The sequence below is a fragment of the Ursus americanus genome, chromosome 17 (genome assembly GCF_024610735.1).
Source record: "Ursus americanus isolate L20-20 chromosome 17, mUrsAme1.1.p, whole genome shotgun sequence".
Classification (NCBI taxonomy): Eukaryota; Metazoa; Chordata; class Mammalia; order Carnivora; family Ursidae; genus Ursus; species Ursus americanus.
The window spans coordinates 32,016,627-32,039,312 of record NC_142143.1 but is presented as its reverse complement, the minus strand read 5'-3'; the positions used below and the strand labels follow the sequence as shown (position 1 = coordinate 32,039,312).

The 22,686-nt window shown below is 37.3% G+C and overlaps 1 protein-coding gene across 6 annotated transcripts in view; it reads right to left on the bottom strand.

Annotated features, from left to right (window-relative positions):
- MGAT4C (MGAT4 family member C) overlaps positions 1-22,686 on the bottom strand; it is a 710,947-nt gene that overhangs the window by 193,027 nt on the left and 495,234 nt on the right. The gene's annotated exons all lie outside the window — the stretch shown is intronic.

Genomic DNA, 22,686 nt, shown 5'->3' with positions numbered 1-22,686 from the left:
GACGTGCACACAACATAAATGTCTGAAAACGTTCTGGATCTTTTGATGACAAGATTCAAGCATTCATACTAAGTTTCGTGCAACATTACCTTGCCTTGTTTTCTTTGTATTATAAGAAAGGATAATTTGCTTAACTTCACAGATTTTAGAACAAGTCAAATTATTTCAGACCTTACATTTAAAAATTGAAAGAGGAGCGATCAAATTCAGTAAAAATATTGAAAACAAAATCCAATTTTATAGGCTCAAATCGAATTGCCAATAATAGGTAAAGGGGATAGGCGTTCAAAGAAGGGACCTAAGAGGGAGAGTCTATGTTCTTACTGGAGCCCATGGAATATTTACTTTATGGATAGAAACTTGAGTGCCTGAGAGTAGTCACTTCCCTACCATCAATCAAAAAATACTGTATGTCTTGAATCTGTTCCAAATATTCGCACTTAAAATTTCAAAGTCATCATGCGCTAAGAAATCATTCTTTAAGCCTGGGGATAATGGGATGTACAGACAAATAAATAGAAATGAGATGCAGAAGTGATCAGAGCATATATTATCTGGACCAGGGTAGTTTCGCCTATCTTCAGTGGTTTCTTTAAAAAATATAATATAAGCAGATACATGCATCTTTTTCTTTTGTAAATGAGAAAACCAACTTAACTACAGCACAAAAAAAAATTGCAAAATAGAAAAAAAATACATGTAAATTAAGCTACACAACCTAATCATTGTTATTGTTTTAAGGTAATTAACTGCAAACTTTCTTTTTTTCCCCATGCATTTAAAAAAAATTATAAATCCTGTTTCCTCTTATCATGCTAGTGTCAGAATAATAGAGCAAAGTGCCTTTCTCTGGATCACCCTTGCCTACTCATTTTAGGACCTCTGGTCTCCTTGAATTCCATCCCATCTTGTTTAGTTTTCCCCAGGAACTATCTCAAGCCTATTTATAAAATAGTCTTCCTGTTCCAGTTGGCTTCTATCATTTTCTTCCTGACCAGTATTGGCTTGTAATTGTGATACCTTCTGAGAATACCTGTTCTTTCTATTCCCATGGCTTCTGAAGCCTGCCTCAGGCATTAATAAAGCTGAGATGCTACCGTGATGTCCTTTAAATACGCCTCTCCCAGGAACAATTCCCTCTCACAGCTCAGAGAGTGTCTATTTCATATTTCAATGAGTACCAATCGTAACTGTAGGTAGAAATGTAATGGCCTGGTCACCACCATAGTCCTACACTCTTCTAAAGGTGAACGTGTCCTGCCAATGCATCAGTAGAGGATTTCATAAATACTCCTGCTTTATAATAGCATCTTTCCATTTGGCCTCAGGCACAAGTTTCTTCAGGATAGAGTAGTTGATATTTCAAGTGGCTTAGCCCATCCTGTAAATGAATTCTTCATAGGTTAAGTAGGCAGTTCTATTATCGTGTATCAGATTCCAGTATTTTAACATGTGTATAGAATAGATTTTTGAATTTAGATCCTTGCTAAATATAGTTATAATCATAGTATATTATCCTCCTGATTGTTTTTAGTTAACATTACATAATTAGCATCTTTCATATGTCTGCATTTGAATGTAATGTTCAAAATTTTCATAGTTCAGTATATATATTTAAGAGGAATCAATGCAAAAACAAGGTATCTGATTCAAAGGATTCTCTGTCCTGATGTAGAAACATTATTTTGTGTGTAAGGTAGGGGAAAGTAATAATATAATAAATATCTTGGAGATACCATTCCACAAGTGAACAAAATTTAGTAGTATGTGTAGAAACATGAGCCAGAATCTTTCTCCAACTTGATATTAGACTAAAACTTCAGGTTCCAAGTTTCTGACTCATGACTCTAATGTTTCCCACGTGTCTTTCTCTTCAAGTACAATAACTTGTTTCAGTAGATCTTGCCCACAACTTCCTTGTGTGGCTTGTTCACTTCAACAAATATTATTTGAACTACACGATGCGTCAAGCACTGTATTAGATGTTAGATTCATTCATAAAGGATGAATAAGACATGGTCCCTGATCTGAGCCACATGGATCTAGTTTTCTCTGGAAACTGCACATCCACATCCATCATTTCTATCTACTGAGTTTCTTGCAAGCAAGGAAAAAGAATCTAATAGAAAAGGAGGATACAACCAAAGGGAATCAATTAAATATTCTTAAGGGAAGATCTTGTGAATAGGAACAAAAGGAAGATCAAAAAAGATCAGTAGACCAAAATTTTATCCGAGTGTACTGCCATGCTATGTATAGATGATTCTAAGATGCTATTTAATATTTATTTTATACCACATCTAAAATGTACACAATAAATGCTTTTTGTAAAAATATTCCTTTAAACCAGTGGAATAAAAACCTCTGGCTTGAACTAAGAGCCCTCTGAACACACAAAGAGAGTTTCTAGAGCTTTCAATTAATCAATCACAAGAAGCATTTAAACTCAATTGTGGGGAAACATGAGAGACTATGGACTATGAGAAACAAACTGAGGGCTACAGAGGGGAGGGGGGTGGGGGAATGGGATAGACCGGTGATGGGTAGTAAGGAGGGCACATATTGCATGGTGCACTGGGTGTTATACACAACTAATGAATCATCGAGCCTTACATCGAAAACCGGGGATGTACTGTATGGTGACTAACATAATATAATAAAAAATCGTTATTAATAAAAAACAAAAAAACAAAAAAACAAAAAAACAAAAAAAAAAAAAACAAAAAAACAAAAAAACAAAAAAAAAAGATATACCAGCAAAAAAAAAAAAAAAAAAAAAAAAATAAACTCAATTGTGGGGAGAGGGGCTGAAATAAGAGTAATCTCATATTCACGTGATTTTTCTGCACTAATAGAGTGAATGCTGTATTATTCCATAAATATTCTCTATGAAACAGAAGAAATAAGGATTTATATTTTTTACACAGATTTCTTATGCCAGTAAGCCCTTTTTTTCCCTTTGTGTATGTAAGATTCCTATTTAAAACAAACAAACAAAAAAACATTTACAGCAAGGAACAGTTAGCTGTATGCTATTATAATACTTATATATGCACCACAGCGAGGAGAATTAATTCTTGTTAAGATCAGCAAAGTCAAACTAAACAAACAGAGCCTGTCAACTGACTAAATCCTCAGGGAACCAATCTCCACCAGCTAGTGAATGTTATCAGGGATTATCAAAGCCGTTGTCGAGAAAATGTGAACTCTGGCTTCTTATGTCTAGAGGGATCATGAAATGTATGCAGATTGGAAAGAGAAAATAATTAGCTTGATGCTTTTCCTAATTTTGCTTCATATACTATAAGTGATATTATCTATAAGTTAGTGAGGAATCTGAATATTAATGACCACAGAAGATCAAATATATTGGAAAGCAAATGGATAATAAAATTTAAATAATGAATAATTAATTATGGTTGTACCCTCTTATACAATAATATAGGTACATGTCTTCAGAAAATACAATATAGATGACTTTAGAAATGCATAGTTCTTAAAATATGAATTGCAATAATGTTTTAAAACATATCATTTATGTCAATACAATAAATAACACATTTTAATATCTTTTTTTCTCTTTTCTCTTGGGGAAATAGTTCAGTTTTAGAAAGTAGAAATTGTAGTTTTATACCTAATATATTGGGAAAATACGGGGGGGTATTATGATATTTATGTGGACAAAAACACATGTGATTCAAAATGACACTGAAATTCAAATTGGGAATTACAAAGAATGGAGATTATTGTGTGTGAATTATGCATGTTTTTGTTCTAAAGCTGAGTTTAGATTGGTTGTATTTCAACTTGATACAGCAAATATTTATTCAGTATGAGCCATGACCTGTGTTAGGTTCCAGCGATAATAGAGTGATGATTACTGCATAGTTTTTGCCTGTTGGTAGTTTGAAATGTAGTTGTTAAACACAAAATGGGGATCAAAAAAAGATTTCTTTTTAATTTATTTATTTGACAGAGAGAGAGACAGCCAGTGAGAGAGGGAACACAAGCAGGGGGAGTGGGAGAGGAAGAAGCAGGCTCATAGCGGAGGAGCCTGATGTGGGGCTCAATCCCATAACGCGGGGATCACGCCCTGAGCCGAAGGCAGACGCTTAACCGCTGTGCCACCCAGGCGCCCCCAAAAAAGATTTTTTTAAAGGGTTAAATTAGAATGGGTCCACTTCTGTCAGGAGCAGTCAGCAGCAGCTTTATGGTAAAAGTGATGGAGGAGAATCTGGTTTATACAGTAGGAAACAGTATTGTACTTCACTTATATAAGCACAATATAATCTTATACATAATTGTAGTCAAACACAGTATTAAAAAAGCATAATATGATTGTGTAGAAGTCTTTGATATAAGCCACACAAAATGCTGTACTTATTGCAGAGAGAAGAGAATATTTCTCTTCTTCTACCTCCATCTCTGCCCACCCATACCCTGGCAAATTCCCATGGGAAGAGATGTTACTCTTATTGATCAGAATCTAAAACAGTGTACTTGTTCTGCATTAGGATGAAAGCTCCCCAAGAGGGTAAGGATTTTTGTATATTTTATTTACTGATGTGTGTCCAGATCCTAGAACAGTACCTGGTATATAATGTGTTCCTTATAAATGTGTGTTGAGTTAATAAAAAAGCACTAAAAATGGTGGCCAATACATGCTTTTACATGATTGTTTCCATCTCCCTGACTGTGTGCTATTTGAAGGTAGGAACTATCTCTTGACTTTTATGAACGCATAGATACAATGAGCAATGTTTAATGTGTTAGAGTGAATGACGGAAAAAAATATTAATGAAGAGCCCAACAATCTACATGAAAAGGGCAAACGGATTGGTATTTCAAGTAGAATAAATTTAAGTAAACAAGCTATCAAACGTTTAAAGGAAGTTGAATAGGTTTTGACCTTTTCAGTTTCATTCATCCTTTACCTCAAAGGTATTATTAGCACTTAAATTACAATGCTTGTGTCCATGAATTTCAGTTCGACAAGTTATCTTTGGGAAAAAACAAAACGTGTCCAGTGTAAGTTATCTAATTGTATAGTAGAAAATCAGAATTTGTCACACAGAAGAAGCTGATGATGCCCAGATATTGTTATCCTGATCAGGAAAAGGAATTGTAAATACAACAACAAATTGCACTTTCAGGTGTTTATGCGAGAATACTCCAAAAGAAAAAAAATTCAGCAATACAAGAAGAATTTTACCCCTGCCATCTGCAGGATGAAGGAAAGAATTTTGAGTAATATCTTTCCCCAGAGTTGTAGCAAAGATGTCTCTGGAAATTTGACCTTTAACAGATGACTATCTACTTCAAACACTTTGCCTTTTTTACTTTCTTCCTAATTTATGTGTGCCGAACGGGAAAAGTAATTTCCATTACATTATGAACAGGTCATCCCCTCCCTTACTGCATTTTCTCAGGGTCAACACAATCATGAACACTAATGGATGTCTACTACAGTTGAGGTGGTAGAAGAGCCTGCTCAAATTGAAATAAAATCCTGTCCACAAATTTATGCCTGAAGTTTTAGTATCATCAATGGTTCTGGTAATCAGATGTAATGTGTTAGAAATCCATAGAGATTATAAATCAGATTTTTCCCACTAATAGAAACTTTCTAAAACATCCCCTTTAGCAAATTATTTACTTAAGAAGTGGCAGGGATGGTATTTTCCATATAGTTGAAAAGAGAATGTTTTGGGCACCAAGCGATTTTTAAGCTAAAAGATAACTTATCTTTAGGCAGGAGCCATTAAAAATATTTTGGTGTGTGTGTGTGTGTGTGTGAGAGAGAGAGAGAGAGAGAGAGAGTATTCTCATATACTTGGGGAAATATGTGAAACTCTTGCTTTATTATATATGAGTACCTAACTGCTGGGTTATGGCTTGCCTTTCTAATCTTCTGCCTACCTAATTACCTTTGTAACATTTAGAAGGGAACTGACTGAGTCATTGGGAAGCAGAATGTTTAATTAACCAAAAAGAGTCTAGTTCTGGAAATCAAATATGTATAAGAATCATCATAATCTAAATGTTAATAAATAATGCCTTTACGTTACTAAGTAGAACTGAAAAAACCTCAGAACTTGTGTATTTGACTCCTGCACATATCTGAAATTCTATTAGATTTGCCTAACTTACATAGACTGTAGAATCCTCATTTCTATTTTGGTAACATTATAATCGAGTTATTTTGCATTTGGATTTTGCATTTATTAGGAATTTATATTTGACAATGAACGTGCACATCAGTTGCAATATTTAATCCCAAACAACAACTGTCTAACCAAAGGCAAATATTAGGAGTTAGGAAATTGGATCTTAAAGAGGTTAAGGGACTCCCTGAAGTTTTCCAGTTCTAGCAAGATGGTCCCACTTCTCTATTTCTCTTCGTGGAAAAATTTTAGATTTAAAAATTCTACATGTTTATTTAACAAACCAATATTAGCTCAATATCCTCTTTGTGTGTGTGTGTACTTGACTAAGACAAAATACACAAAAGGGTTCAAGAAATGTCTTCTTGAATAAACTGACCTACGACGTATCACCAAGTAGGGTGAGATCTGAAAGGATGAGCAGTAAAGCAGAGTGTTTAGCACCCAGGATCTGACTCCAGTGCATCTTGGTTTGAACTCTGATGAGGATACTGACCAAATGTTCTTGGACAAGATATTTATTCTCCTCTCTATTCTTCGGTGGTTTGATAAGAACACAGCAGAAATTACACTGACCTTGGAAGGCTATGGTATGGATGAATGAAGGAAACCATGTACAAAGTCTAGAAGAGTACCTACTTATTTGATATTTTAATCTAGTGAAAAGAAATGCTGAATAAAGAAAGAGTGGTCCCCTGCCCATTTAGTATTGAGTTAGGGAATATTTATGTACATATTTTTGTGTATCAAGGAGGAAAGCAAAAGAAGTCATTGGCAGCTGGATAGGGGGAGACAATGAGTTTTGCAAGTGAGAAGTGAGAATTTTGAGGAGGGGATGTCACCATTCACTAACATTGGACACCTATGACCGGCCCCTGTCGGGTGTTGTCATTATGTGGACACCCCAATCCCGTATAGCAATCAAAATGTGACATTACCTATAACGTTAAATGACAGATATGGATCTAATAAACTGTGGAAAAAGAGTTATAATGTGTTAGCAGTGGAGTAGGGACTCAGTGATAAAGGTAGTTAAGTAAGGAATCTAAATAGGTTTTTCTGTTACAGATTTTTAGATCTAGATTCACTCTTTTGTAACATATGTGGTGTAATCTTGGGAGTTTTGCACGACTAATGCCCTTGCTGCTCAATGTGAATTAAACATGTTTTAGCAAAGAAAGGCATATTTTTCGGGGAACAATTTCCTCTTTAAGCCGTTTATATGCAAGTCTATTTTCAAAAGCTGAGTTTCTATGATAAAGTTTCAGTGCTTACCCCATAAGCAACAAAGAACCTGGAAGCAAGCCAGGTGCTTAGTACAAAACACATTTGAAGTAAAACCCAGATTGTGGGCTGGCAGACACTTGGATGTTAATGGCATATTAGATTACTCTTCAGACCTTTATTGCAAGGACTCCAAAAGTGCAACCTTTGATAGGTGACAGTCTCACTGTGTTTCAAAAAGTGGAACTTTTAATCTCCTTCTGAATTGTTAGGTTTTTGCAGTTGTTATCAGCAAGGCCTTGGTGGTTTGTTGGTGAATTCTAGGACAATTTCTTTCTGCTATGACTAGAAAGAAGGGTGAATTAAGTGTTCTTGATACTAGCAAAGCAGGAAAATACAATTTCACTTATTTCATAGTTTGTTCTTTTTATTATGATTGGGAACAACCTTTTAAATATGTATGGTATGAACATCCAACAATATTCATAAATTTTGTTTAAATAACTTATGAAAAGAATTATTCTTTTTGCTTTTAAGTTACATAATCTTTCACAAGTCTTCTCTATGAAATAAAATTCTAGTATGGCTAAATTATAATTGTAGCATTTCTAGCTATCAAAATCAGTTAAATACAACACAGCTGTTTTTTTAAATTTCATTATGCCTTCAACATTTGGTGATTATTTTCTAATTCATACAAGTTTATCACACGAATTTTATAATTGATTAATTAAGTGTTCTTACCTGAACCTGGACAGGATATTCTCACCTGATAATGATTATTTTCTTCAGTACTCAAAATAATTTGTGTGATTATCGTAGCAATAGTAATAACAATAAAAAAGGCATGAAGGTGGGCTGAGAGGAAAGTTTCTTATTTAATACATACAATTCACTCTGAAACCTCATCTGGTTTAGTTCTTCATTAAAAAAATATGTATGCATATTTTCTCAAGAGATGTATTCTAAAGAACGTCTGAAAATAATATATTTAAATTGAATTATTTCAAATAGAAAGTGATACAACCTCATCTTACACTGATATAGGACCAGTATATTGGGGAAAAAACTATAAGCAAAGAAAACTCAGGATATGAATTGATTTTCACAAAGTGATAGGCAACCCAAGATCGATAGGCCTAGTCTTTTAACCACATCATGTGGATGTTTATTGAGGAATGACCGTATGCCTAACACTGCATTTTGCATGCACACTTGAGAGAAACTCTCCATCAAGTTTGAATCACTCTGCTGAGTCAGCGTGCTGTTGTGGTTTAAGTATCATTCTAAATGCAAAATAGGTACCAATCTGTTTCTGGTAAACAGTATATGCAAGCATAAGTCCCAGTTTGCACTGACAGTTCTTGGGTACACAGTCAGAGTTCTTGACAACTCACACATCAGTGCAGAGCTCTTGGCCAACACTAGTTGTCTTCTTTACTTAATGCCCTCCGTTTCTCCCTTCACATTAGTTGCTTGAGTTTTGTCTTCCCTAATTTACCTATAATCCATTCCTAAACCCATGCTAATCGGTATTCTTCCCACACTATTCCACTGAAAGTTCTACTCCCAAGGTCACCAATACCTCGTTTTTGCTAAAACACTGTTGTTTTCCCCTCACATGAACCGACCCTGAATTTGATGCTATTGCCTTCTCCCACTTTCATGATTTTTCTCTTAACTCCTATTATACTACCTTTCCCTTAGTTTTTTGTCTCCTTATTGGGATATCCTTATTTATTTCCTTCTGCCTTTGCTAAAAGTTGATATTTTTCAAAGACCTGCCCTTAGTTCTTTTCCACTTTACGAATATTTTTTTTCTCCTCTTACATTGCTGCGATATCTCATAGAATTCCATTTTTTTATTTGTATCTTTAGGATTCCCAGAACAGCTCTTTCTCATGAACTCAGGCCTACATATGCAGTTGAATCATACATCTTCATTTCACTGTACTTGCTCACATCCATGTGTATCTTTTCTTCCCCATGCCACTATCTCTGTTCAGGCCTCTTCATCTCTTTCCTCAATAACTCAACATACACCTGCCTGACATCTCTGTTCTAAAGCTGTCTATTTCCATTCCATCAACAGAAAATCAAAAGGGATTTTTCCCCCTCAAATGTAAATATATTCGTGTCACTCCTTTAATGAAACTAAAACTCTCCAGTGACTTCCTATTCTACAATGGTGGCAGCACAAACTTCAGACTAAGGCTTTACAAAGTCCATTTTGTAATATTTCCTCTCCTCTGCCAACGTCTCCAGATTCATCTTTCCCTCTGCCCCTTTTCTCCCAGCCTCTGTCACCTAACGATGCCTTTTTCATACTGACTTTTTTACCGATTGATCATTATGGATTGTTCTCTCATATCTGAGTGTTTGCTTATGCTGTATGAAATGCCACATATTTTGCTAGGCTAACTCGTACTTATTTTTTTAAAATCTCAGCCTAGAAAACACTTCTTTAGGAAATCTTCCCTTACTGCTGTAGACTAGGTTAAGCATCCTTACTATGAATTTCACAGTACCTAATATCTACTCCTAACTAAGTACTTGCCTCTTTCACTAAAGAGTGACTCTGGAAGGTCAGTGCTGGGTCTTAGTCATTGTTATTTTTTTCTTAGAGTTTATCACAGTGCCTGGAATAAAACTGCTGTTCAATATACACTTGTGATGTGAATTAAAGATGAGCCACTGCAACAAAAACTGGAGTCAAGGCTATGTAATAGAAAGCCAGCATATTGTAAGATACACTCTTAGATTAATAGAACATTACGTCATGGTTCCAGATAAAAAATTAAACTGTCTTTGCAGCAGACTGAAAGATCTAATTTATAGTCATTCAAAATGTGAACCTACTTTTGGTACTGACATCACAGAAACATATGCATACTAGTCACTGAAAGTAAATATGCTTCCCATGCAAATACAAGAAAATATTGAAAGGTGAAGTCTCACCTAACAGTCTGGAGGGAGGAAGGTTTCAGGGCTGGTTGAATGAAAGACCTGGATTCAAAGCTTTGAATTCTTTCCAGCGCTCAGGCCTCCTATGCTAATTGGCTTGGCCCTCTGACTACTTAGAGTTGGCAAGACATCGGCAGCATTTCCACAAAAGGGATTTCATCATCTTTGTGTCTCTATTTTAAGAAAAAGAAATCTCAACAGCTCCACTCTCATCGCAGCAGGTTTCCACTTATACTCTATAGGTCCCAGTTTCATTTGTAAATCTTTGGCAAGTGAGATGTGATTACAAAGACAGACGAAATTAGTCATCGGGGAAGTAGAAATGCATATCAAGGAGTCAACCACCATGACCAATACAAAACCACTGTTCAGGTTCTGAAATCAATGGCACATCTAAGATGCTTCTTTACTGCACAAATGTATGAGTTTCATGGATGGGAACAGGGGCGCTAAGAGCTCTTATACGGTCAGTTAAAATGGTGTAATTGCAAGCAGATTGACCGACTAAATGATTCAGGGACCACCTCAAGTTCAACTTGAAAGAACACAGAAGCTGGTGACTGGAGGCAACACAAGTGGGCAGTTTATATAAACAAAAATATTCTGCAGTCATGAGTCTAAGAAGCAGAGTTATTCACTGTGATTATCCTGTTAAATAATTGCTAGAGATAGTTTCCAAAAAATCTCAGCTAGATTTGTCTAACTGGAAAGGCTTTATCTTGAAGGAGAGAAGTATGCTACATGTCCCACTAGCCTAGTCTTTTAAAAAATTTTACACACACACACACACACGAAGTAGAAAGAGTATGGTTATATAGTTTAATATAAACATGATAAGAATGTAGAAAATTTATACACTCACACACACCACACACACACACAAACACATGCAAAAGAGCAAAATGGCAATTTATTTAATAAAACAGTATGGATACAAGTTCTGGAGATAGGTAAACAACTTTTAGCTTGTTTCCCAGTTCCATCACTCACCAGCAGTGTGACCCTCCTAACTAATCCTAGGTTTCCTTATCAAAAAAATGTGATAATAAATCATTTACAACTCTTAGGATTGTTGTGGGGTTAAGAAAAAAGTGCCTATGAAATGCTTAACACAGTGCCTGGCACAGTGTAAAACATCATATAAATCTTAGTTATCACATTAAAATCATTATCGACAATATATTAAGCCATAGGAAAATAAAATCATTTATTTGTACAACTTAAAAATCAATTAAGACCTTTTCTTTTAATCAGAAATTACGAGCAGATGAAAACCACTGCTATGATAGGTTTAACTTTTCTTTATTCATATCTCCATGAAAATGAAGTTGGAGAGGCAACATTGTGCAAAGTTTATATATTAGGAGCAAAAGGTAATTTTCTTTAAGTTTTTTGAGGCTCACAGTCCCTTGATAATAAAATAAGCTTTCATGAAAATATGAGTCAGGAGATATGGCATTAAGGAAGATAGAAAATAGATATCTATCTATTGAAAAGGACTTCATATAATTACTATAACAGGGGCACCCAGGTGGCTCAGTCAGTTAAGTGTCAGACTCGTGGTTTCAGTTCAGGTCATGATCTCAGGCTCTTGCGATGGAGCCACGAGATGGGCTCCTTGCCAGAGAATCTTAAGATTCTCTCTCTCCCTCTGCTTCTTCCCTCCTCACTCAAGTGCTCTCTCTCTAAAAAAAAAAAAATAATAATAACTATAACAATTAATCCATTAATAATTTTATATTGCAATCCTGAAGGATAAGGAATTTTCTCCTCCATATTTTATACGGCTGACCTACTTTAAAACATCACATGATTACAATACCTATGTGGTTCTTAACAACGTTTTATCTGATGACCATGAGTTTTATCATTTTCATTTCCTATGAATGAAAGTTTGCTTCTTAGCCTATTGTTTCCTTCCTCTGTATTCTGTGGGCTTGGCATCTTGTATAAGCGAGCTTAAAATATTCATGCTGCATTGTAGAGTTATTTGGAATACAGAGAATTATTTTGTAAAATTTGTGGTCACTTTTAGTTATCATTTCTTACAAAATCAATACTTAGACAATAATGATATGATGGAGTTGCAGGTTAGTCATTTCTCTTTACTTTTTGAAAGCTTTGTGAATGCATGATAGCATTAGGAAGTCATTATCAAAATGCATTAATGGTTTTCCTCCTCCTATAGAGAGTTCCAATTAAGGGGTTTGCAAGTCCTAAATATTAGAGTTGGCACAGCTTGTCTTCGGCCGGTACACTGTAGAGTCAAGTAATACAAAAGTCTGAACACACACAAGATGCTATGAGCTCTTTGCAAAGAATGATCCATGATTGAAAGCATTTAGTTGTCTTGAGTTTACCTTGTTCTGTTTTATACATTTTCATATTTTTCTGGTTTATTTTGCTACAGTATTTGATGTTTTCTATTATAATCCTCAAGTTTACCAAAACATGAAAAAAGAGTATTACCATGCAAATGTGGGCACATGCGGTGTAGGGCACACTCTGAAGGAGTTTATCTGAATTCAGCTTACATGGTTTCAGGGTCAGTAGTTATAAAGCTCTTGCTGAAGGGACAGCTCTGATGTGCTAGAAAACCTGGACAGCATGGATACAGCGTTGTAGCAGATCTCAATTTGTACTGTATGCCATCTTCGAGGTGTTAAGCCTTTATACTCAATAATCAATATTCCATCCAGCACGATAATAAAACATAGAATTATTTATGGCTACAATTACAGTGTACTTTTCAGTCACAAGATGAATGAAAAAGTTACTGGATAGGTGATGTGATTTAAGGAAAAGGCCATTGAACAAGCAGCAAAGGCTTTCAAATGAGATAATAAATGTGAAAGCCTTTGAAAAAAAGAGTATTATGCAAACTTACTGTTAATTTTAAAAATCTAAAATATTCATTTCTGGCAGGCCTCATGCATTCTGGGGCTACAGAATAGCATTTAAAAATTGTTCGATACAAACAGTAATACAGAGTGCCATGGGAAACTCTAAGACCCATATTTCAACTTCAAACTTGGAATTTATTGCTTTTGAGATCTTAAAGGTTGACCCTTAACTTCCTTTCTGCACACAATTTTTTAACTTTGTTTTTATATAGTGGTATTCTGCTGATGTTCTTGTCTTTTTCCTTCAGGAAATGTTCCACAGCAATTGCATTATTAAAACTGGACATGTTCCAAAAGAGTTGTCAGAGACCATAGCAAACTTTGATTCAATCTCAGTGGAATAACTGCAAGGTAATTGTCCCAAAGTCATCCCCTTCTGGATGTCTCAATAAATCTGGCTTTGGTAACATGAAAATTTGCCTTAATGGAAGCCTGTGGAGGAAAGAACATGACTGTATTTGCTGTAAAGTGCCAAATTACACAGAAATTTCAAAAAGCTGGCAAAAATCTCAAGAATTTAAGAAGGCCTATTTCTTTTTTCTTTCTTTCTCTTATTTCCTTCCTGCCTTTCCCTCTTCCTCTCTTCTTTCCTTCCTTCCATCTTTCCTTCCTTTCCTCCTTCCCTCCTTTTCTTCCTTCCTTTACTTAAGCATGTTTCAAAGCTGACAATAATATTATCTACTCTCTCCAAATAAAGTTCAAGAATCTCCATAAAAAATGATCTCGTTAATCCGTAGAATGTCCTTATGTGGAAAGTAGTGGGAAAATATTACTCAACCCCTTAAAGAGTGGGAATAATAAAGTATAAAGGCTTTAGGTGAGGGACAATTAAATCCTACAGGATGTTCAGATGTACAACAGATTTCACACTTTCCCCTCTTTTTTTCATTTTAATAATAGCATCTTAGTTCTCTTACCTTTCTTCATTGACTAAAATATCTTATCCCTCTCTCTCCAAGCAGAACATGAGCTATTCAAAGGCATGTGATTCAAAATACAACTTTTCATTATATTTCTAGGGCCTAGACCAATGTAAAGAAAGTGATTATATGTTAGGCTGAATTGAACTGAACTATCTTTGTTTTTCACTTTAAAAGTGTATGGGTTCTTTTTTTTTTTTTTTTTTTTTTTTTTTTTTTATAGTAAGCTCCATGCCCAACATGGGGCTTGAACTCATGATCCTGAGATCAAGAGATCAAGAATCACATGCTCTACAGACTGAACCAGTCAGGCACCCCATGTTCTTTTTTTTTTTTAATTCAAAAATTGCAAAGGATTAAACATGGAAAACTAGGTCTCTCTCCTATCCAGATATATAGTTCCTGACCCAGAAGCAAATGCCAATAACATTTTCTTGTTGTAGACACTTTCCAGACACTTTCATGCATATTAATGAGTGTATATTTTAGTGTTTATATTCATTTTTGAGGAAGTGATAGAGCAATATAAATATACTGTACTACATTTTAAAAAATTTAACCATATATACTGGGTAATTCTTTATGTAAACTTTTCATTTGAAAGTAACTTCAAATTTACATAAAAGTAGCCTGAGCTGAAATCAAGAGTTGGACGCTTACCTGACTGAACCCCTATTTTGAATTTCTAAGAATCATATTCTCTTCTATAACCACAGTAACATTCTCAACTTCAGCAAATCTAATATTGATATAATACTTCAAAATAATGCATGTTCACATTCCAACTTTGTCTATTGACCAAAAAATATTCTTCAGGGCATTTTGACTTCTCTGGTATAGGAACAAGTCTAGGATGAAGTACTGCATTTAGTTATTATATCTCCTCAGCCTCCATTAACCTAAGTCACATCAGAGCTTTCTTTGTTTTTTCATGCCACTGATAATTCTGAGGAACAGAGTTCTCCTTGCCCCCTTTTTTAATAGAATATTCCTCATTTTGGATTTGTCTGGTGTTTTCTGATTAGTTTTAGATTACGCATTCCTGCAGAAATAACACATATGAGAGTCTGTTCTCTGTGAATCGAATCTGAGGGCACATAATACCCATCTGTCTCTCACTAGTAATGTTAATTTTAAAAATTAAAATCACAGTCAAGGTGTTGCTGATTTTCCACTGTAATAATTATTTTTGTTCCCCCTTGCAACTAAGGGGCAATCCCTGGGGAGTCACTTTTCAACCATGTGAATATTCTGCTCCACATTCAAAATTTCCCCCTAGATTTAGCATCTATTAGTGATTCTTGTTTGATCTGATCTTCACTATTACAGAAGCAAAATGACTATTTGCCAACTCCCAGCCTCTCTCTACACTTCCGAGTTGGTTCTCTGCATTCTCATGGAAAAAGGGAGTATACCTTCTCTCCCATTTATTTATCTATGTATCATTGATATGGACTTGTGGATGGTTATTCTGCTCAGTGGCTTATAATTCATTACTGCGCTTACTTATTTTGGTGCTCACATTTTCCCAGAGTGGGTCCCTAGGAAAAGGCAGTTGAAATCAGCAACGAGTGCTTCAGTGGCGGTTGATCCAGGGCGGCCCCAGATATTCGACCTGCTTAACTGCTGTCTGTGGGAAACCACTGTAAAAGTGTCACCCCAACGCCCAGTACACCTCCTCCAGCCCTGACTTCAGCCTGGTCGGACAGCGCTGACAAGCCCTTTGCCTTGGTCTGAGCAATTATTTGGGTTGGTCCCACCAAAACCACTCTTCCTGAGCCTCACCTGAATCTGATCAGCCCACCTTGTCCTCACATCATCTGAGGCTGAGGGAGGAAAGGAAATGGAGAAGAGATTATGCGTGTTCCCGACTGTAGCCTCTCAGTGTCTCAGAAGTTATCTCCACTCCACTGCCTGCCCCGTTCTTTACCTCTCCCATCGAACTGCCCAAGTATCTCCCTTTAGCTGGGCCTTTCACACAGCTTCCTAAGACCACAGGAAGAACATTTAAGGGCCGCTGAGTGAAATTTGAGTTCGCCCCTTGAGGGCCTCAGCCTCAAGCAGGCCACTTTTCCCTTTAAGCTGCGACCAGGGCCTGGTGGTCATAGCAGTGCGCCCATTCAGTCCAACTCCAGAAAGCGTGTGACAGAAACTTTCCAGGTGCAGGAACTTGCGGGACGAATGCAAAGAAACAGCACCCCTTTTCTGCTCACCAGCCAGGAAGGGGGTTAAGTCAGCTGCTGACGCTGCTTCAGGTCCGGTCCGTCTCTCAAGTGAAACGGTATCATTTCTCGTGTTTGAAAATGACTGAGTGAAGCCCTTAGAGTCCTCTCAGATTCCCAGATTTGATGCTTTGTCCCGAGGTGAACAGGCATGGGACCTTACACAAGGATTTTTTTCACTATTTCTCCTATTGCACATTCCACATGTACTGACTTCTTTTTTAAGCCTACAGTTTCTGTATATCAGTCCCTATGACGTGGAGCTGGAAGTTTCCAGAGCCTTTACTGATTTGGTTTGATTGGTAAGTAACGTGCTTTAAAATATTGGGCATATTTGAGGCATACTGCAGGGATAAAAGAGGAGGAAAAGTGGGGAGATGGGGACTGCTGGAAGACAAGCTGTGCCTACAACCCCATCTCTACACAGCCCCCCAGCAATGGCTTGTGAAAGACAGTAACTCCCCCCACCAGACACACCCCAACTCACCACCCCCACACACGCACACACCTTCCAGCTCCTCAAGGGTTCTGTGAGTGCCTCTGAGCTTTCAGCAATGCAGCTGCTAAAGGAATCAGGAACATGATGCCTCTCAGATATTTTGCATTATGAAGCATACCAATAGCAATGGTAGCCCCAAGTGATAACACCAGCAATGACACTCTTAATGTTCTCCTCTTTATCAAGAGGGAGTTGTCCAAAATGTCTAATGACAGTCAACTCTACAGCTCTTGCCTCGCCTCTCCTAACCTTTAGGAAGTTCGTGGGGCTACAGATTTTCCACGTAGAGAGATTAGGAGGAGGCAGCTGGCTATCTTTCTGGCTCCAATTATCACTTTCTCTTGGTGACTGATCCACTTTCCTCACTCAGAATTAGCTCTTCCCAGTGAGCTCTGCCACTTGCAAGTTTAGAGAGCTTTGCAGAAAGTCTCTACAAATGGTTAGGCAGTGGCAGCTAACAGTCACTCAGAGGTCTCAGAATATTCTGTGATTGCTCCCCGTGGTACACACAACCTAAGGTGACCCCTAATGAGTCACATCCTTGTGTAATTCCCTCCCCTGGAGTATGGGGAGAACCTGTGACTTATGTGCATAGCCAGTAGACTGTGGTTAAAGTGATGGGCTGTTACTCCCATGAGTCTACTGTGACAGAAGATCCGCCTTACACTCAAGAGTCTCCCTGCTGGTGTTGAGAGAGGATCTGGGGAGAGCCTGCTGGCAAGGAACTGAGACAACCTGTAGGGACTGAGAGCAGCCAGAAGGAACAGAATTTTGCCAACCACCACTGGAGCCTGATGGAGAACTCCAGAAAGGAACACAGCTTGATAAACACCTTTACTGTAGCCTCTTGAAACTGATCAATCTATCTAAGTTGTGTCTGTATCACTGACCTGTTGAAACTGTGAGATCATGTTTATTGTTTAGGCATTTACATTGGTGGTAATTCACCACACAGCAACAAACAACTCCCACATCCCCCATGCAGTGAGAAGAGCCCGGAGGAGAAAGAGGGGCCATAGTCTAGCATACCCCTGTGATTTCTAAGTCGAGATTTCAGGCTTCTGCAGTATTTAAGCTCCCAACCTGGTTCTAGCACGTAGCACTGCTGGTGAAGTTCATTTATCATTTTTATTCCAAAGATAAGTAAGTCCATTAAAATAAAAGAAATGTAAGGGAAGACTTTCTGAATATTCAGAAGGGCAATGTCTTTAATTGCCCACAAGCAGAAGCACACATACCACATGTCCCGTGAGATGGTACTGGGCTGTCATTCAATGGACCCGTCTCCAGGCAAGCTCACACCAACTACATTGGGAAACTCGGTGACTGCCCCAGCAGCTCGGGAGCTGCACAAGATACCCTCCAGATGAAAGCTGTTCCTACCAACACCATCGTGCCAAGAGGCAGACAGAGATTAACAGAGGAGTGACTTTCACTGCCACTTTCTGAAAGAGACCTCAGGTCCTCTAGTTCTGGCTCTCCAATTACCAGTTCTCCAATGAAGCTGTAACGGAGAAATCCTTTCAGATTATGGCTCTCCAAAGGGATCTAAGTCTGGGGCCTCTCACCATATATTCATTTAATCAATATTTAATGAGTTTATACTTTATGCCAGCACTGCTGATATAGCAGTGGATAAAATACATGAAATCCCAAAACATACGGAGCTTCCAGTCTAAGGGGAGACACTGAGAAGGCGATGGCGAGTAAAATACATGACAAGGAAAGCGCAGGTGCCATCTGAGCACAAAAGTAGGACACCTCACCCATTCCAACATGCTCTAGGAAGGAACCCCCACGCGCTGCCAGTCATGACATCTGAACTGAGATGTGAAGAATGAGAAGGAATCGGCACTGCAGATGCTCCGAGCAGCGGGAGCATGGACTAACTCTCAGACGTGTGTCTGAGAAGCAGTGGGACTGAAGTGTGGAGTTTGTAGGTTAGTCACGCTGGGTGCCCAGCACGTCCTGGGTGCCGGCATTGCACTAAATGGATGGCATGTACCAACCTGTTTGATCCTCACGGCATCCCTCAGGTGAGGCCACTGAGACGCGGACAAGTTAAGTGCTTTGCCCATGGTCATACCACTGGTTGGTGAGGAAGCCAGAAACTCCCGTGCTGTTGACTGCCTTCAGAGACCACACTCCTTCCCCCTACTCTCGTGCCCTCAAAGATAACTCACATGAATAAACCAGATAGTGAGCTTCAGGTCAAGCCTCTATTCTTCATTAATAGAGATGTGAACCCAACCTATAGGGCCCAATCCACCCCAGATTCTGGAACTTCTCTGACCTCAGAATCTCTGTCCAGTGCTTGAATTCTTGCTGGTAAGTGGAACCCAGTTGCCAGGTCCCCTGTTAGCAAGCCAGGTTTCCACATGGAGGGTCTCCTCCCTAGACTTTTTAAAAACTAGAATCTTGTCTCTGACGCCAGTCCCTTGCATAGATCCCTCTTCTCAGATGTCGGATACCATGCTTTGCTGTCTTTTTGGGACGTCTTCATATTTTGGTTTCATGAGTATCCTCGGATTGCTTTTGGGTCCCTGTGCCTGTGCTTGTCCTCAGGGCCCAGCCCTCATCAGTACAGCCTGACTGTAAAACCTTGCTGCGTGAATATCTCTGTCACATGGAGCTTGCTGTGGTTTCCCCTAGGCATAGTGCTATGGGCAGCTTTTCCAATTTCAAACCCCCTTTGACCTCACTTTTCTCTGAATCCATGGTACATCACACTCCTCCTTCCAAGTCAGCTGCTAGAGTTAGCAGGCAAATTCTGTTGCTTTGTTTTTCTTCTCAGACTATTTTGGAAACAGGAATATTGTTTCTCTCCTGACTGGAATATTTAAAGATGTCTTGCCCTTCCCAACAATAAGAACAAACACATTAATCAGTTTTTTTTTCTAGGCAAATCAGAAATGTCCTCTTAAGAAGAATTCTGTAGTCATCGTAGAGCTACAGAATATATAGCTGGATGTGTACCCAACTTTGAAAACAAATGATTCTGTCACTACATGAATATTTTTACATATGTAAAGATATATAATGTTTATACATATATTTTGAATTCATAACTGTATATTATAGTGTAGTATTCTCTTTAATCACACAGATTTTTTAAACCATATCCATTGAGTATCTTTCTCTTTTTGGGTTTCAGTTAATTTCTCCAACATTTTAAGGTATGGGAGCTCTTCTATTCGTCAGGCCATGAATATTTCCTGGCACAGCACTGCCCCTTTAGATTATTTTGTGGCCTTCTGGAGGGCCCAAGTCTTAATGTTGGGAGGTTTATTTGTTTATTTGCTTACAAAGCAAGAGCTGCTTATTATCTCTGAAGATGCTTCTAAATGGCTTCAGTTGAAACAGTATCACTTTTATGCAAATAAATTAACTGCTGAGTAAATAACATCACAATTTCCTACATTTTTGGCTATATTGCTCTCCTTTCTAAAAAATCATGATGCTATCTTGAGCGTAATGACTAGATACCTACCATCTAGTTATTTATGACAAATATGTTTGCTACTTGTTTTGAAGATCAATTTAAAAGGGTAAATGTTACTTAATATTTCATCCATCCATCCACCAAGTAAAGTTTTTCCATTTATGAAGGAGTCATTGCCTGACAGTTCCATCCAACAGGTCTTTATTCCTTTTCGGTTCTAAATTGCTTGAACATGGTTTCAATTCCTAAAAATCAATTTCCTGCTGACTCCTCGCTGTCTAGCATCTCAAACTACTTTCTTTAAGGCCACCAGTGACCTTCCCTTCAATTTAAAGTTCAGTTTTCTTTCTTTCTATATTTTTAGCCTTTCTGCTGCCTCTCATATGGTTGACCACCACGTTCTGAATTACATTCTTTCTAGTTTCAGTAACATCAGTTGTACCTGGCACAAGTTTTTGAATGCTCACTCAATTTCTATACCCTTTACCTAGTCTAACACCTCTTCATACCCTTCAACTATCTGTATGTTCACAGGACCCTTGCTATATTTATATCAAAATTTACAAGTAGACATTGACAGTATTTTTGTTGCTTGGCACATAATTCAAAAGTGCACAATCTATAATCTTACTCAATATACTTCAAATATTATAATTAGCTATGGAGTCATCCACATATTACTGATAAGCAGGCTACAGCAATGGGCAAGTATTTTAATAATCTAGGAAAGCCTATTCAATTTTTCTCTCTATAATTAAAATTCACTAGCATCTCAGGGCTTTTGATTTTCCCTGGTGCTAATATATATATTATAACACATATAATATATATATATACATTTATATATAATTACAATATATATAATATAAAATCAATAATATATATTGTATTTATATATCATATAAATAATTACAATATATAATATTTAATATAAATATTAATATAATATTATATATATATATATTGCCAGCTTCTATGTGCCTACACCATTTATTTAGCTATTGTCCTTACTTTAGACATTATTCTTGATGCTAGAGATTCACTGGTGACTCAGAACAGACTCTGCAACTAGTTTCATGAAGATTAAAGTCTAGTGAGGAAGACTAGTATTAACAATTTAATCAACCAAGAAGTCCTCCAACAGTAACTCTTGCAAGTGTTAAACATTGTTTTAAGAGCCCGTCATAGGAAGATTTGACCTGGTCAAGGAGGTCAAGAAGGACTTTTGCAAGGATGCACTTCTTTAACTGAAATTTGCAGTATGAATAGGAGTTAAATATATGAAGGAGGGTCAGAAGAACCTACTAACCAGAAGGAAGGGCATGAGTTAAGTCTTGGGAGTGGGACAGAGAAAAGATTGTAAGAGAGATTATAAGAGGTCAAATGATGCTGGAATGTACAGACCAACCATGCTGGCTCTTGTAGACTGTATTGATATTAATTTTGTCATTATCTTAGAAGTAATAGAAAGCTACTGAAGGGTTTTAGGTGAAAGGGGAATGAAAAGAGGCTATGGGGAAAGAGAAAAAAGAATGTATTCTTCCTACATACAGGTTTATGTGGATTTCCCACCCTTAGCACCATCCTTTCCTTCCTGATCTAAAGTTAAAAGGCAGTTCTAAGAGTTTCGATTTAGTTCTCCTCTGACTCAAAGGGCTCTCATTCTGAATGTCCTTTGTTTAGCTCAGCTTCCTTTTCACAACCTCTAAATAATAGAATTCCCTAACGCTTCTTCTTTGATTGATGTCCTTCAATCACATTGTTTTTGAATGGCAACAATTTGAAGATGGTTACTAAATATCTCAACTCCAGTCTTCTATATCCAATAGCTACAAAGTATATCTTTTTTGTTCTTTAATGGGCATCTGAAACCTCGCATATCCAAAGTATATAAGGAGAAAGAAAACCAGTTTCTTTGCTTCCTTCCCTTCTTCAGGCATTCATTTTACAAGCATCTGCTGAATGCTTTTCTTTGAATGAGTATTCAAAGAATTAGGCAGAATCCTTGACTTCAAGGGAATAAAATCTTCTCTATAATTAGTTCTCACACTCTCCATGATCAACTACCACAATCCTGTATGCTAGTGGATTTTTTTGGTACACCCCCCCCCACTTTCCCTAAAATGTTTACTTTTCTGGATCTCCACCTTTCTAATGCCTCACGGTTCCTGTCTATTTCTCACCTTCAAGACCATTCCTCTTCCTTAATCTAAAGTTGTCACTTGCATCCCATTATGTGATATTGCTCTGAGAGTTAACATTAAAGATCCAGCCAAGATGGAAGGAGTTCTCCTAGAAGCAGGCGGACAACTGTCTTGCCTTTCCTGGGGTGACTTATCCTATTGTCT